The sequence below is a fragment of the Triturus cristatus genome, chromosome 2_1, assembly GCF_964204655.1.
Source record: "Triturus cristatus chromosome 2_1, aTriCri1.1, whole genome shotgun sequence".
Taxonomy (NCBI): domain Eukaryota; kingdom Metazoa; phylum Chordata; class Amphibia; order Caudata; family Salamandridae; genus Triturus; species Triturus cristatus.
The window spans coordinates 592,735,602-592,750,584 of NC_140581.1; the positions used below are offsets into that span (position 1 = coordinate 592,735,602).

General features: G+C 44.6%; 1 protein-coding gene across 1 annotated transcript in view; it reads right to left on the reverse strand.

Moving 5' to 3' along the window:
- Positions 1–14,983, reverse strand: part of LOC146865664 (myosin-6) — a 353,172-nt gene that overhangs the window by 8,209 nt on the left and 329,980 nt on the right. The window lies entirely within an intron of this gene.

The window sequence follows — 14,983 nt, forward strand, 5'->3', positions numbered from 1 at the left end:
GAAAGGTCACCCTCATGGTCACTGGGGCCCGCGAAGACGACCGGGGCCCTGCCGCTGCCGTCGCAGCCTCAGTAACGCAGCACATCTTGTGAGAGGGCTGCCGGAATTCGAAGAAGACCGCGTTAGGCTTGGAAGCCAGCCTCCCGCATCACGTGACGGGGGTGGGCTGCCTGACGCCGCCCCCGCCAACTCCTGAAGCCGTAGAGGCCGCGCCCCGCAGGCCGCGCTGACAACGGCAGCCGCGGGCGCGCCTCCGATCCCCCACCAACTCGATGGTATCGCGGAAGGAGGAGGCCCTCGACCCGGAGATCGCCGGGAGGGCGGAGAGCCCTCGCCAGGGCCAACGTTGAGCCACAGAGTAAGGTAACCCCCAGGGGAGGAGGGCGGGAGGCCCGAAGCTCGCCCCTCCCCCGGGGGAAGAGTCTGCAGAGAGTCCCCTCTACCCTTCGCACCGGGATCCCCAGACCAAGTTGGCGCTGAGACGCGCTGGGGGGAACTGTGCGGAGTCGCGCTCAGGGACCGTATGTTCAGCTCTTCTAGGACTAACTCGATAGGGCTGCCACAACTAACCACGAGTAAGGAGCTGATGTGAGGCCAGAGTTCAGGCAACAAAGTACTCCCAGCTCTGAAGCTCTAGGGCTTGGATAGATGCAGCACTATGCTTGAGGCTCCACTGAAGTGTTATATTTAGTGACCTGATTTCAAGCGCATTGTAATGGCTATGTGAAGCGCTATATTTGATGACCTGATTTCAAGTGCATTGTAATGGCTATGTGAAGCGCTATATTTAATGACCTGATTTCAAGCGCATTGTAATGGCTATGTGAAGCGCTATAGTTAATGACCTGATTTCAAGTGCATTGTAATGGCTATGTGAAGCGCTATATTTAATGACCTGATTTCAAGCGCATTGTAATGGCTACGTGCAGTGCTATATCTAATGACCTGATTTCAAGTGCAATGAAATTACTATGTGCAGGGCTATGTCTATGACCCTAATGAGATGTAAATGAAAACTGATTGATTTCCTCTGAAAGAAAAGAAAAACCGGATAAAAAGAAAGATAAAGCTTTTCTAACTTTTCTAACTCCTTGGTGTAGTGTCGTTTTTAGTGGTGATACGCTGGAGTGCCGAGGTGAGTGGGATGCAAGCACGAACTGTCCTCTGGAATGAGGCCTGTCCACCTGAGCCAAGCTACCATAGGTCTTTAGGTCCAACAGGCAGGCCACCCGGTCCTGGTGGACGCCTATTCAAAATATCCTGTAGTGGATGTAATCGACTCTCCAGCTTTCATACACGTCGCCACTGTCCTCGAAGATATTTGCCATATTTGGCCTACCCACGGAGATCAAGAGTGATAACGGACCGCCATTCCATGGTGCGGAGTTTGGAGAATACCGTAACCAACTTGGAATACATCACCATTGCATCACGCCCCAATGGCCACAAGCTAATGGAGAAGTGGAAAGGTTCATGCGTACATTGAACAAATCATTTCGCATCACAACACCTTAGCAAACACGGATGCCTATGCACACGTTGTGAATAAAGCTGTATCAATACAGAGAGTAAGCATAAGAGCAGCAGTCTAGACATAAATTACAAAGTCCACCAAATTTTGTTTTTCTTGATTTAATATGATTCCGTTGCCCAGCCAACACGTGTTTCATCCGGGTGTGAAACCCACGACTTCTTCAGGGCTAAAAAAAACACATAAGGGATACATTGTAGACGTAGGACAGTTACAAAATGATTCATGTAACACATAGCAAGAAAGACTTAAGACACCGTGAGCGAAACATCAGCACCCAAAATAGGAAAAATTGTGAAAATATTAAGTAAAACACATTAAAGCCAAAATATTGTGACTTACGAGACCAATCATATAGTTCATAATTACATCAGTAAAGAAAAGGAAATCGCACCTGAAATAAGTGCAACCAGACAAGGTTTCAAGATTGCTAATTAACAACAAAATCTCTAACTAAGAACATCTGAATATATTTTCGTATTATCACAAGGAGAATAAATTTAAGTGTAATTAAAGATCATGAAATGCCAGAGAAAAGGTTCAAAAATTGTAGTCATTCACGTACACAACCAATCTTTCTGATAAAGGGAGTAAAAACCTTTTCATAGAAAGAGGCATATAGAAAGTGCATGTGGTCCACGTAGGATCTTCTGAGTAGAAATAGTGAGAAAAAATAAGGAAAGGAGGTCGAAGGCAAGACCAAAATAAAAGTGGACAGATAAAGCGAAATGTGAAACAATCCGGTCACAGTGAAGGGAACTCTAACAAGGAATTACTGAATCTTACCATACAGGCAAAGAACGTGCACAGGTGAAGGATCTAAAAATTAGGAGAAAAAGTATGGGCCTCAGTAAGGCACAAAATAAAGGTATATTAAAAGGATTCTGTGAACCTACAACTTAGAGAAGACGAGAAAGACACCGGCTCACCTCTCCGCCGGTTATAATTCCGTCCCGGCTGCGCTGGAAAAGTATAAACGTCCCAAATAGGGATAGTAATTAGGGAGTAACCCAGATGAATCAGGACCTATAGAGAGAGTAATGATGCATGAGTCCCAAGGGCTAGTAAACTACTACCACAAATTACATCATGACTCGTAATCATAATATCAAAATCTAAATACTACAGTGACAATTAAACGATGATGTATCCACAGTATAATTCAAAAAGTTAGTAGAAAACCACGTTACTTAGTCTAAAACTGTGGGTCATTGTTAGTGCAGAAAGTGTGAGAAACGTAATTAAATAATGCGTCTGTAAAGCGCATGAGTAAAATGCAAAAGGTGTCGGTAAAATCAGTTACACTAGCGTCACCACGTAGTATGCAAGGAGTGAGGATAAAGCAGCAGATAAACAAAACTTGTCTTAAACAGCCTCAATTACGCTCCTAATCATTTAAAATAGTAGAGTCAGTAAAGTCAGTTAATCACATCATCTCCGAATACACAATTGTACTGCGTTATCAAGGACACCGTTAATCACGCGCAAAATCACTGAAAGAGTAGCGTATGTAAAGTCAGTTATTATATCTTCAAACATCATAATTAAAACAATAGAGTGGGACCTCCAATTGTGCCGCTTCTAAGAAAACACATAGGGAATCTACTAAATAATCCCAACATTGTGAACAGAAGTCAGAGTAAGCCAAAAGCAAACAATTATTAATACCTCGAAGACGAGTGCGTCCGAGAGTGTAGCAGGTATCCGGTAAGTCTACAACCGGAAGTGAATTGTCGTGCACGTTATAACGTTCAGCACACACGGACAACTAGAACGTATTATAGCGGTCGGCTCAATGATATCGGAAGTGAGGAAAAGGTGCAAAGCTATGACCTGCTTACACCACACCCTCATCATAGCATGTGAACGCGAAAATGTATTATTAGCGCAGGGTATTAAATGTCAAATAATTAGATCGTGCGCAGGAAAACCCAAAACCATCGTGGTGACGAAACATGTAAAGCAGAAGTAACACAAAGGACAACAATTGTTAAAGTGTTGTCAATAATTAAAACAACAGCGTCCCCCACAATATATGAACGGATTGTAAAACCGGTGGTGAGTACCAGCAGGGAAGGAAAGAGAAAAAGCATGTAAGTATGTATGCCACGAGGAGAAATAGTAAAAGAGAAGGAGTATAGACCAAAGAGTAAGGAAAAGAGCAAAGGAGGTAAAGTGTCAGGCTTAAAGGAACTTAAAGAGGCATATTAGACTTCAGGACACCAATGCAAGAGAATTACAACAGACGCCAAACAGAGGGGCTGGATAGATTAACAGGCAAAAAAAGGAATTATTGAAAGTACGTGCCTCTACAGAAATATTAACAATTCACAAAGAATACATATACAGGTATGTTAAATGTGAGAATAAAGATTACTCAACAGTGCAAGTATGGCAACATTCACTAGTTTGAGAGAAATACAGATGTCTCGAGTAATCTAGCGTATATAAGAAACAATTACTACCATATTCATTGTGCATGTTACATGGATGTTATACATTAGCAAATGGCATTAATACATGAAATTAAAACTACTTAAGAAGAAAGTAGAAAAACTGAATATGGCTTAATAGACAGAGAAACCTCATGTAACAAAGGGACTTTCAGATAAACGGAAAAAATTAGCTACCCAAGAAGAATTGCAGCTCATGGTCTGTATTAAGACCCCGCTCCACTGCATAAAGACGCATGATCCAAGTAGCCTCAGAACGTCGTAGTGCTAATTCTCTATCTTCACCCCTGGGGTGTGGTGAAGTGTGTTCAATACCAAAAAACGTAAAGCATTTATATTGACCTTGTGCAGCACAACTGTTGGCATGAACAGCCAAAGGGTATTTGTCATCATTCTGTTTGAGCGCCCTTGCATGTTCACTAATGCGTTCTTTCAGCATCCTAATAGTACTACCAACATATTGTTTTTGACACACGCACGTGATTATATAAATAACAAAGCGTGTAGAGCAATTAATATTGTGTCTGATTGTGTACTCCTTCCCATCCGGTCCAGAGAATGTTTTCTTGTGTTGAGCAGCCCACCTACACACCCCACAGCATCCACATTTATGAAAACCAAGTGTGCGTTTGGTGAGCCAATCACTCATTTCAGCCTTTCTCGGTATAGTCGGGCTAAGGATGGACCTCAAGGTAGTGCCTTTTCTGAAAGTAACAAGGGGTCTATTTGAAGTGAGTGTTTCAATCGTCTTGTCAGCTCTAAGTGTATTCCAATGCTTGTTCATGCTTTTGGTCAGCCATACAGTTTTCTGATTGTAGTTGGTTATGAGCCTAATGGGTTGCTCATGTTTGGTGTCAGTTTCTCTGTTAGTGAGTGTATTTGTTCTAGGCAGGCTCAAAATACGCTTCTCTGCTCTCAATAAGGTAGTTTGTTGGTAACCTCGAGACTTAAAACGTTTCATCATAGAGTTTAAACAGGAGTGGAATTCTCTATCTTCGCTACAGTTCCGTCTAGCTCTTGTAAATTCCCCAAAGGGGATGGCCCTAATCTGGTGTTGTGGATGTGCACTGGTGGCATGTAATACCGCATTACATGCCGTAGGCTTCCGGTGTAATTTACTATGGAGAACCCCATCAGTGATGTATAGCTCGATGTCCAAAAAAACTAGATTAGTTCTGCTGTGTTGATGCGTAAATTGAACACCTAGGGTGTTAGAGTCAAGGTAATGGTAGAAGTCATGTAACATGGATTCAGTGCCAGACCAAAGTAACAGACAGTCATCAATATATCGCCCCCAGTAAACGATATATTGACAAAATTGACAACCCTCGTCACCCCAGAGCCATTTGGCTTCAAAGTACCCCATAAAGAGGTTCGCAAATGACGGTGAGAATTTGGAACCCATGGCAACTCCTCGTGTTTGTTTATACCATTGACCCTCGAATAAGAAACAGTTATTTGTTAAGATGAGTTGAGTCATAGACAATAACATTGTAGTGTGTTGCCATTGTGTAGCTGGTAATTTACCAAAATGCCATTTCAAAGCTTCCATTCCTGTACTCGGGTCAATATTAGTGTAGAGGGAAACTACATCTAAAGCTACTAGAATAATATCATCTTGCCATGTTAGGTCAGATAGGAGGCTAAGAATATGTTTGGTGTCTTTTATGTAAGCAGGGAAATTCTGAACCAAAGGCTGTAAAAATAGATCAACGTATTCCGCAAGTTTCTCAGTCGGACCCCCCATACCGGAGACAATAGGTCTGCCCGATGGGAATGGTAGGTTCTTATGAATCTTAGGAAGAGTATACAATACAGGGAATTTGGGTCTGTTAACTTTAAGGTACAAAAATTCATCCTGGCTGAGAAGTCCTTCTCTAAGCCAAACCTGAAGATGTTTGTTAATAAGAAATGTAAGGGTACCTATTGGATTGCCAGTAAGGGGTTCGTAGCATGTAACATCATTAAGTTGGCCCTTTATTTCCTTATCATAATCATGTTTGTCCATCACTACGATATTCCCTCCCTTGTCAGCCTCCCTGAAAATGATGGAGGTATTGGATGAGAGAAGTGTCAGTGCCTTACGTTCCCCCGTAGTAAGATTAGTGTGTGAGTAGACCCTGCCCGACTTAAACCTAGCCTCATGTTTGTCAATATCCTGTGAAACAAGCCTAAAAAAGGTATCAATAGTATTGCCCCCTGGTAGGATAGGTGTCCATTTGGATTTGGATCTCAAACCACTAGCTATGGTATAATCCATGTCCACATTAAGGTCTAATAACAATTGGGTTAAGTCATCAGGTGACGCTTCCTGGTTGGTGATAGAAAGAAGTAATTGGGTGTCATAACTCCTGAATACTGAGAATATCAGATGCACCACAGGTAGGAATGTTTTTAGTATGTTTATTGATACTAGGATTAGTTTCAAACATCTTTTTCAATTTCAAATTTCAGTATTCAGGAGTTATATGACACCCAATTACGTATTTCTATCACCAACCAGGAAGCGTCACCTGATGACTTAATTCAATTGTTATTAGACCTTAATGTGGACATGGATTATACCATAGCTAGTGGTTTGAGATCCAAATCCAAATGGACACCTATCCTACCAGGGGGCAATACTATTGATACCTTTTTTAGGCTTGTTTCACAGGATATTGACAAACATGAGGCTAGGTTTAATTCGGGCAGGGTCTACTCACACACTAATCTTACTACGGGGGAACGTAAGGCACTGACACTTCTCTCATCCAATACCTCCATCATTATCAGGGAGGCTGACAAGGGAGGGAATATCGTAGTGATGGACAAACATGATTATGATAAGGAAATAAAGGGCCAACTTAATGATGTTACATGCTACAAACCCCTTACTGGCAATCCAATAGGTATCCTTACATTTCTTATTAACAAACATCTTCAGGTTTGGCTTAGAGAAGGACTTCTCAGCCAGGATGAATTTTTGTACCTTAAAGTTAACAGACCCAAATTCCCTGTATTGTATACTCTTCCTAAGATTCATAAGAACCTACCATTCCCACCGGGCAGACCTATTGTCTCCGGTATGGGGGGTCCGACTGAGAAACTTGCGGATATACGTTGATCTATTTTTACAGCCTTTAGTTCAGAATTTCCCTGCTTACATAAAAGACACCAAACATATTCTTAGCCTCCTATCTGACCTAACATGGCAAGATGATATTATTCTAGTAGCTTTAGATGTAGTTTCCCTCTACACTAATATTGACCCGAGTACAGGAATGGAAGCTTTGAAATGGCATTTTGGTAAATTACCAGCTACACAATGGCAACACACTACAATGTTATTGTCTATGACTCAACTCATCTTAACAAATAACTGTTTCTTATTCGAGGGTCAATGGTATAAACAAACACGAGGAGTTGCCATGGGTTCCAAATTCTCACCGTCATTTGCGAACCTCTTTATGGGGTACTTTGAAGCCAAATGGCTCTGGGGTGACGAGGGTTGTCAATTTTGTCAACATATCGTTTACTGGGGGCGATATATTGATGACTGTCTGTTACTTTGGTCTGGCACTGAATCCATGTTACATGACTTCTACCATTACCTTGACTCTAACACCCTAGGTGTTCAATTTACGCATCAACACAGCAGAACTAATCTAGTTTTTTTGGACATCGAGCTATACATCACTGATGGGGTTCTCCATAGTAAATTACACCGGAAGCCTACGGCATGTAATGCGGTATTACATGCCACCAGTGCACATCCACAACACCAGATTAGGGCCATCCCCTTTGGGGAATTTACAAGAGCTAGACGGAACTGTAGCGAAGATAGAGAATTCCACTCCTGTTTAAACTCTATGATGAAACGTTTTAAGTCTCGAGGTTACGAACAAACTACCTTATTGAGAGCAGAGAAGCGTATTTTGAGCCTGCCTAGAACAAATACACTCACTAACAGAGAAACTGACACCAAACATGAGCAACCCATTAGGCTCATAACCAACTACAATCAGAAAACTGTATGGCTGACCAAAAGCATGAACAAGCATTGGAATACACTTAGAGCTGACAAGACGATTGAAACACTCACTTCAAATAGACCCCTTGTTACTTTCAGAAAAGGCACTACCTTGAGGTCCATCCTTAGCCCGACTATACCGAGAAAGGCTGAAATGAGTGATTGGCTCACCAAACGCACACTTGGTTTTCATAAATGTGGATGCTGTGGGGTGTGTAGGTGGGCTGCTCAACACAAGAAAACATTCTCTGGACCGGATGGGAAGGAGTACACAATCAGACACAATATTAATTGCTCTACACGCTTTGTTATTTATATAATCACGTGCGTGTGTCAAAAACAATATGTTGGTAGTACTATTAGGATGCTGAAAGAACGCATTAGTGAACATGCAAGGGCGCTCAAACAGAATGATGACAAATACCCTTTGGCTGTTCATGCCAACAGTTGTGCTGCACAAGGTCAATATAAATGCTTTACGTTTTTTGGTATTGAACACACTCCACCACACCCCAGGGGTGGAGATAGAGAATTAGCACTACGACGTTCTGAGGCTACTTGGATCATGCGTCTTTATGCAGTGGAGCGAGGTCTTAATACAGACCATGAGCTGCAATTCTTCTTGGTTAGCTAATTTTTTCCGTTTATCTGAACGTCCCTTTGTTACATGAGGTTTCTCTGTCTATTAAGCCATATTCAGTTTTTCTACTTTCTTCTTAAGTAGTTTTAATTTCATGTATTAATGCCATTTGCTAATGTATAACATCCATGTAACATGCACAATGAATATGGTAGTAATTGTTTCTTATATACGCTAGATTACTCGAGACATCTGTATTTCTCTCAAACTAGTGAACGTTGCCATACTTGCACTGTTGAGTAATTTTTATTCTCTCATTTAACATACCTGTATATGTATTCTTTGTGAATTGTTAATATTTCTGTAGAGGCACGTACTTTCAATAATTCCTTTTTTTGCCTGTTTATCTATCCAGCCCCTCTGTTTGGCGTCTGTTGTAATTCTCTTGCATTGGTGTACTGAAGTCTAATATGCCTCTTTAAGTTCCTTTAAGCCTGACACTTTACCTCCTTTGCTCTTGTCCTTGCTCTTTGGTCTATACTCCTTCTCTTTTACTATTTCTCCTCGTGGCATACATACTTACATGCCTTTTCTCTTTCCTTCCCTGCTGGTACTCACCACCGGTTTTACAATCCGTTCACATATTGTGGGGGACGCTGTTGTTTTAATTATTGACAACACTTTAACAATTGTTGTCCTTTGTGTTACTTCTGCTTTACATGTTTCGTCACCACGATGGTTTTGGGTTTTCCTGCGCACGATCTAATTATTTGACATTTAATACCCTGCGCTATTAATACATTTTCGCGTTCACATGCTATGATGAGGGTGTGGTGTAAGCAGGTCATAGCTTTGCACCTTTTCCTCACTTCCGATATCATTGAGCCGACCGCTATAATACGTTCTAGTTGTCCGTGTGTGATGAACGTTATAACGTGCACGACAATTCACTTCCGGTTGTAGACTTACCGGATACCTGCTACACTCTCGGACGCACTCGTCTTCGAGGTATTAATAATTGTTTGCTTTTGGCTTACTCTGACTTCTGTTCACAATGTTGGGATTATTTAGTAGACTCCCTATGTGTTTTCTTAGAAGCGGCACAATTGGAGGTCCCACTCTATTGTTTTAATTATGATGTTTGAAGATATAATAACTGACTTTACATACGCTACTCTTTCAGTGATTTTGCGCGTGATTAACGGTGTCCTTGATAACGCAGTACAATTGTGTATTCGGAGATGATGTGATTAACTGACTTTACTGACTCTACTATTTTAAATGATTAGGAGCGTAATTGAGGCTGTTTAAGACAAGTTTTGTTTATCTGCTGCTTTATCCTCACTCCTTGGATACTACGTGGTGACGCTAGTGTTACTGATTTTACCGACACCTTTTGCATTTTACTCATGCGCTTTACAGACGCATTATTTAATTACGTTTCTCACACTTTCTGCACTAACAATGACCCACAGTTTTAGACTAAGTAACGTGGTTTTCTAGTAAATTTTTGAATTATACTGTGGATACATCATCGTTTAATTGTCACTGTAGTATTTAGATTTTGATATTATGATTACGAGTCATGATGTAATTTGTGGTAGTAGTTTACTAGCCCTTGGGACTCCTGCATCATTACTCTCTCTATAGGTCCTGATTCATCTGGGTTACTCCCTAATTACTATCCCTATTTGGGACGTTTATACTTTTCCCGCGCAGCCGGGACGGAATTATAACCGGCGGAGAGGTGAGCCGGTGTCATTCTCGTCTTCTCTAAGTTGTAGGTTCACAGAATCCTTTTAATATACCTTTATTTTGTGCCATACGTTTTCTCCTAATTTTTAGATCCTTCACATGTGCACGTTCTTTGCCTGTATGGTTAGATTCAGTAATTCCTTGTTAGAGTTCCCTTCACTGTGACCGGATTGTTTCACATTTCGCTTTATCTGTCCACTTTTATGTTTTGGTCTTGCCTTCGACCTCCTTTCCTTATTTTTTCTCACTTTTTCTACTCAGAAGATCCTACGTGGACCACATGCACTTTCTATATGCCTCTTTCTATGAAAAGGTTTTTACTCCCTTTATCAAGATTGGTTGTGTACGTGAATTACTACAATTTTTTAACCTTTTCTCTGGCATTTCATGATCTTTAATTACACTTAAATTTATTCTCCTTGTGATAATACGAAAATATATTCAGATGTTCTTAGTTAGAGATTTTGTTGTTAATTAGCAATCTTGAAACCTTGTCTGGTTGCACTTATTTCAGGTGCGATTTCCTTTTCTTTACTGATGTAATTATGAACTATATGATTGGTCTCGTACGTCACAATATTTTGGCTTTAATGTGTTTTACTGTATATTTGCACAATTTTTCCTATTTTGGGTGCTGATGTTTCGCTCACGGTGTCTTAAGTCTTTCTTGCTATGGGTTACGTGAATCATTTTGTAACTGTCCTACGTCTACAATGTATCCCTTATGTGTTTTTTTAGCCCTGAAGAAGTCGTGGGTTTCACACCCGGACGAAACACGTGTTGGCTGGGCAACGGAATCATATTAAATCAAGAAAAATGAAACTTGGTGGACTTTGTAATTTATGTCTAGACTGCTGCTCTTATGCTTACTCTCTGTATTGATACAGCTTTATTCACAACGTGTGCATAGGCATCCTGATTTGCTCTCATTGTTAGACTCTTGTCTACTGGAGGGGTTTAGGGTTTGTTTTCCCCTCGTCCTATTTGCACCGTGCCACTCTTCAGCCCTAAACGTTTACGTACTGAACGCCATCTACAATAATCTCTGAGGGTATATCGGTGTACTCCTCACTGCACAACCCAACTAGAGCCCTGGACCTCATTGAGACACCATTGCCATGTGTCCTGGATGGACGCCACCACCTCACAACATTCAAGGAACTCAAACACATCACGAGCGATGCAACGCCCTCTCCAGCCAGAACAGACGGGCAAAGACATGCTCCCTTTTTCCCGGTGACCAAGTAATTATCAAGGACCGCAAGCCTGGGTGGAAGTTTAGGACGCCATTTGAGCCAGGAGTTTGGATGGGACCATGGTGATGGCCAGAAAGGGACAAGAAGTAGTATCAGGAAATATCTGATGGCTCAAAAGGATTGAAACATCACCCCAACAATCTCCTCAACACCACCATGGGGGAAAACGCTGACTGGCCTGAATATGGAGAAGACGACACAGTAGGAAGTGGGCCCGAAGATCTCTTGCCTGTGATCCGCCTGCTCGTAGTCAATCCAATCCATATAACTTTCGACCCAATCCTCAACCCAGCCAGCGGCTCAAGGACTTTGCATGCCAAGTAAAAGTAACTTTGTTTTTCAAGACCAAGTTGGGGAGGGCTGTAGCAGGTTAGTGGTCCAGCAATTGGTGAACCACCCGGAAGTTTATGCACCACTTCCTCTGCCCAGGCGTGGCCAGAGGCTTTAAATAAATGGGAGTGGACCACTCAGGGTCTCACTCTGACATGTACACCTTATGTGCCGAAGTAGTGTGTTACGGGGACTGCCAGACATGACACTTTGCTAGGACAAGCCCTGCACACTTCACCACACGTGACACCCCTCCTGGCCTTCCCCAGTACACACTTTGTACAGGGGCTAGTGGATGTGTATTTTCAAACTGTGATCCCGCTGAACATTGTGCACATGCTCGCATTTCATTTTGCGAATCTGCACTTGGGAAAGTATTTCCTGACTCTGCCAGTCTCGTGCTGCCATCATCAGTCCAAAGGGTGCCCTACAGATGGTATTCAAAGCAAGCAGAGGCACGGTGTAATGTTGTGCCTGTGACGCAACAGGCGCGAACGTTAGCCTAAGGGTCATGTGACCCTAAACATGAATAAAGGTTGGTCGCACGCGCGCGTACGCGACTAGGGCTAAGACCGCGAGACCAGCAACAAAACGAACACTGGCTCCATCTTTAATTTAAGGCCTCGACCCTAGTCGCGACCACAGAGTAGTTCTGGGCTCGCCCGCGGCACCGCGGTAGCCGCAGGACATTACAAACTGACAACGAGGGTGGGCGTGCCCTCTCCGACCCGTGCGCTGGTGTGGCGGCCGCGAGACCTGTCCTCGGCTCGCAGCGCTCGTGCCCCAGTGCGCGTCGGTGTACATCAGTGTGCAGCGCAGAACACCCGCTGCCCTACGCGCGAGTGCTACCGGCAATTTCTGCCCTCTGTGTGGCGGGAGATGCGCGGAGCACCGTTTCACCGCCCACGTGGTCCGGGCCTTGCTGCCTGTTGTTCAGTTCTCGCCTTGGGCCCTGCTGTTCACCGCCACGTGTGGGCCCCTCGATCCCCATCCAAGACATGCCTCAGGACTGGAGATGCTCCCACACTACCTGTGAGTACCTCTGCATTCCTAGCGGGGGAGATAAGTAAGGGGAAAAGCAGGCCCACGCTCCTGAGTGCAGCAGCACCTAGCACCATTGAGAGGCCCAATAACAGGGGAGGCCCAGTGACAGGAGGAACAGGGGGCACCACCCATGGCAAGAGTCCCAGCATAGGAGGGTGAGAAGTGTGAGCCCCAAGAAAAGGACAGCCCACGTGCACCTGAATTGCACGCACGTATCCAATACAGAAAGGTCATAGAGGTCAGGAGGCACCTGGGTACCAAGGCACAACAGGAAGATGGCCACCATTCCACCCATCGAGCCATGCACAGTGGAGGGGTCGCCGTCGTCGCTAGCGGCCAAATGGAAGGACTGGGTGGACCGCCTGCGAATCTTCTTTGAGGCCACCAAGGTCCACAAGGACCAGAAGCGGGCAATGCTGATCCACTTGGGAGGCAAAGACATACACAACATCGTCAAAACGCTAGCCGAGGCCACGCCCAAGAGCCACCACACGCTGACAAATGCCCTCAACGAACATTTCGAACCAATGGCCAATCAGGACTATGAAAAATGTCATCTTCCGGCAAGCGCGCCAGCTTCCGGAGGAATTGTTGGACACGTACCACGACCGACTAAAGAACCTAGCGACCACGTGTGGGTTTCGCGATGAAACTGAAGAAATTAGGGGACAGATAATCCAAGGGTGCGCGTTGGCCAAGCTGCGAAAACGCATACTAGAGGAGTCCGGCAAGTGCCTAGCAGAAATACTAACCCTGGGGCGGACCAAAGAATTGTCAAAAGCGCGGGTGGCACACATGGAGGCGGCTCCCCAAACACCAGTAAAGTCGGAACCAGTAAATGCAGTAACAACCAAACCCCCACAGAGGTGGGGCAGAAAAGGACCAGGGACACCCTCTCCGGGACAAGCCAAATCCTGCGGATACTGCTGAGGACCACCACACTCGGCGGCCGAGTGCCCCGCGTAAGGCAAAAGAGACTCGGGATGTGGGCGATTTAACCACTTCGAAAAAGTGTGCCGGTCAAAGAAGTATCGCAAACCTCGCCAGGTAGCGAACACTCTCAAGGAAGAAGACCCAGAGCCCAGTGACATGGACGATGAAGAGGAGGAAGAGAGAGTGGTGCACAAGAGCCACTTGATCGGTACCGCCACCCGAAAAGCAACATCCGGGTAGGAGCACAGGAGGTTACCGCAGTGATGGACACAGGGGCCACCATCAACATCATGGCGTCCACCCTACACAGCACCATGAATCCAAGACCAGTTCTCCACCCCTCGACCATCACCGTATTTGCATATGGTCAAGATGCTCCCCTGAGGATACGGGGACGGTTCCGGACGACCATAGCACACAGCTCACAGTCCATCACAACTAACGTCTACGTTACCGAAGACGGCCAGGGGATGCTTCTGGGGTGCCGAGCGGCTGAGGACCTGGGAGTCGTAACATTTGCCTTCAGAGTACACCAAGAATCCCTCCAGCACCTCCTTGCGGAATTCACAGAAGTATTCCAGGGGATTGGGAAGTTCAGGGGGAAGGAAATCCACCTCCATATTGATCCAGCGGTCCAGCCTGTTGCACTACGACACCGGCGAATAGCGTTCCACTTGCGGCCCCTAGTAGAGGAGGAGCTCAAGAAGCTGGAGGCAGCCGGAATAATTGAGAAGGTGTCGGGTCCCACCCCGTGGGTGTCCCCGATCGTCGTTGCTCGGAAGCCCAAACAGCCGGGCGCAGTGAGAATCTGCGTCGACATGAGAATGCCCAACGTCGCGATCAAGCGGGAACGTCACATCACCCCAACGATAGACGACCTCATTGGAGAAATGGCAGGAGCCTGCTGGTTCTCAAAACTGGATCTGAGGTCCGGATACCATCAATTGGTGTTAGACGAGGCCTCCCGCAACATCACCACATTTTCGACGCACGTGGGGCTCCGGAGGTACACAAGGTTGAGTTTTGGTGTGTCCAGTGCCGCGGAAGTGTTCCAAAATGTCTTACAGGAGTTAATCGCGGACATTCCCG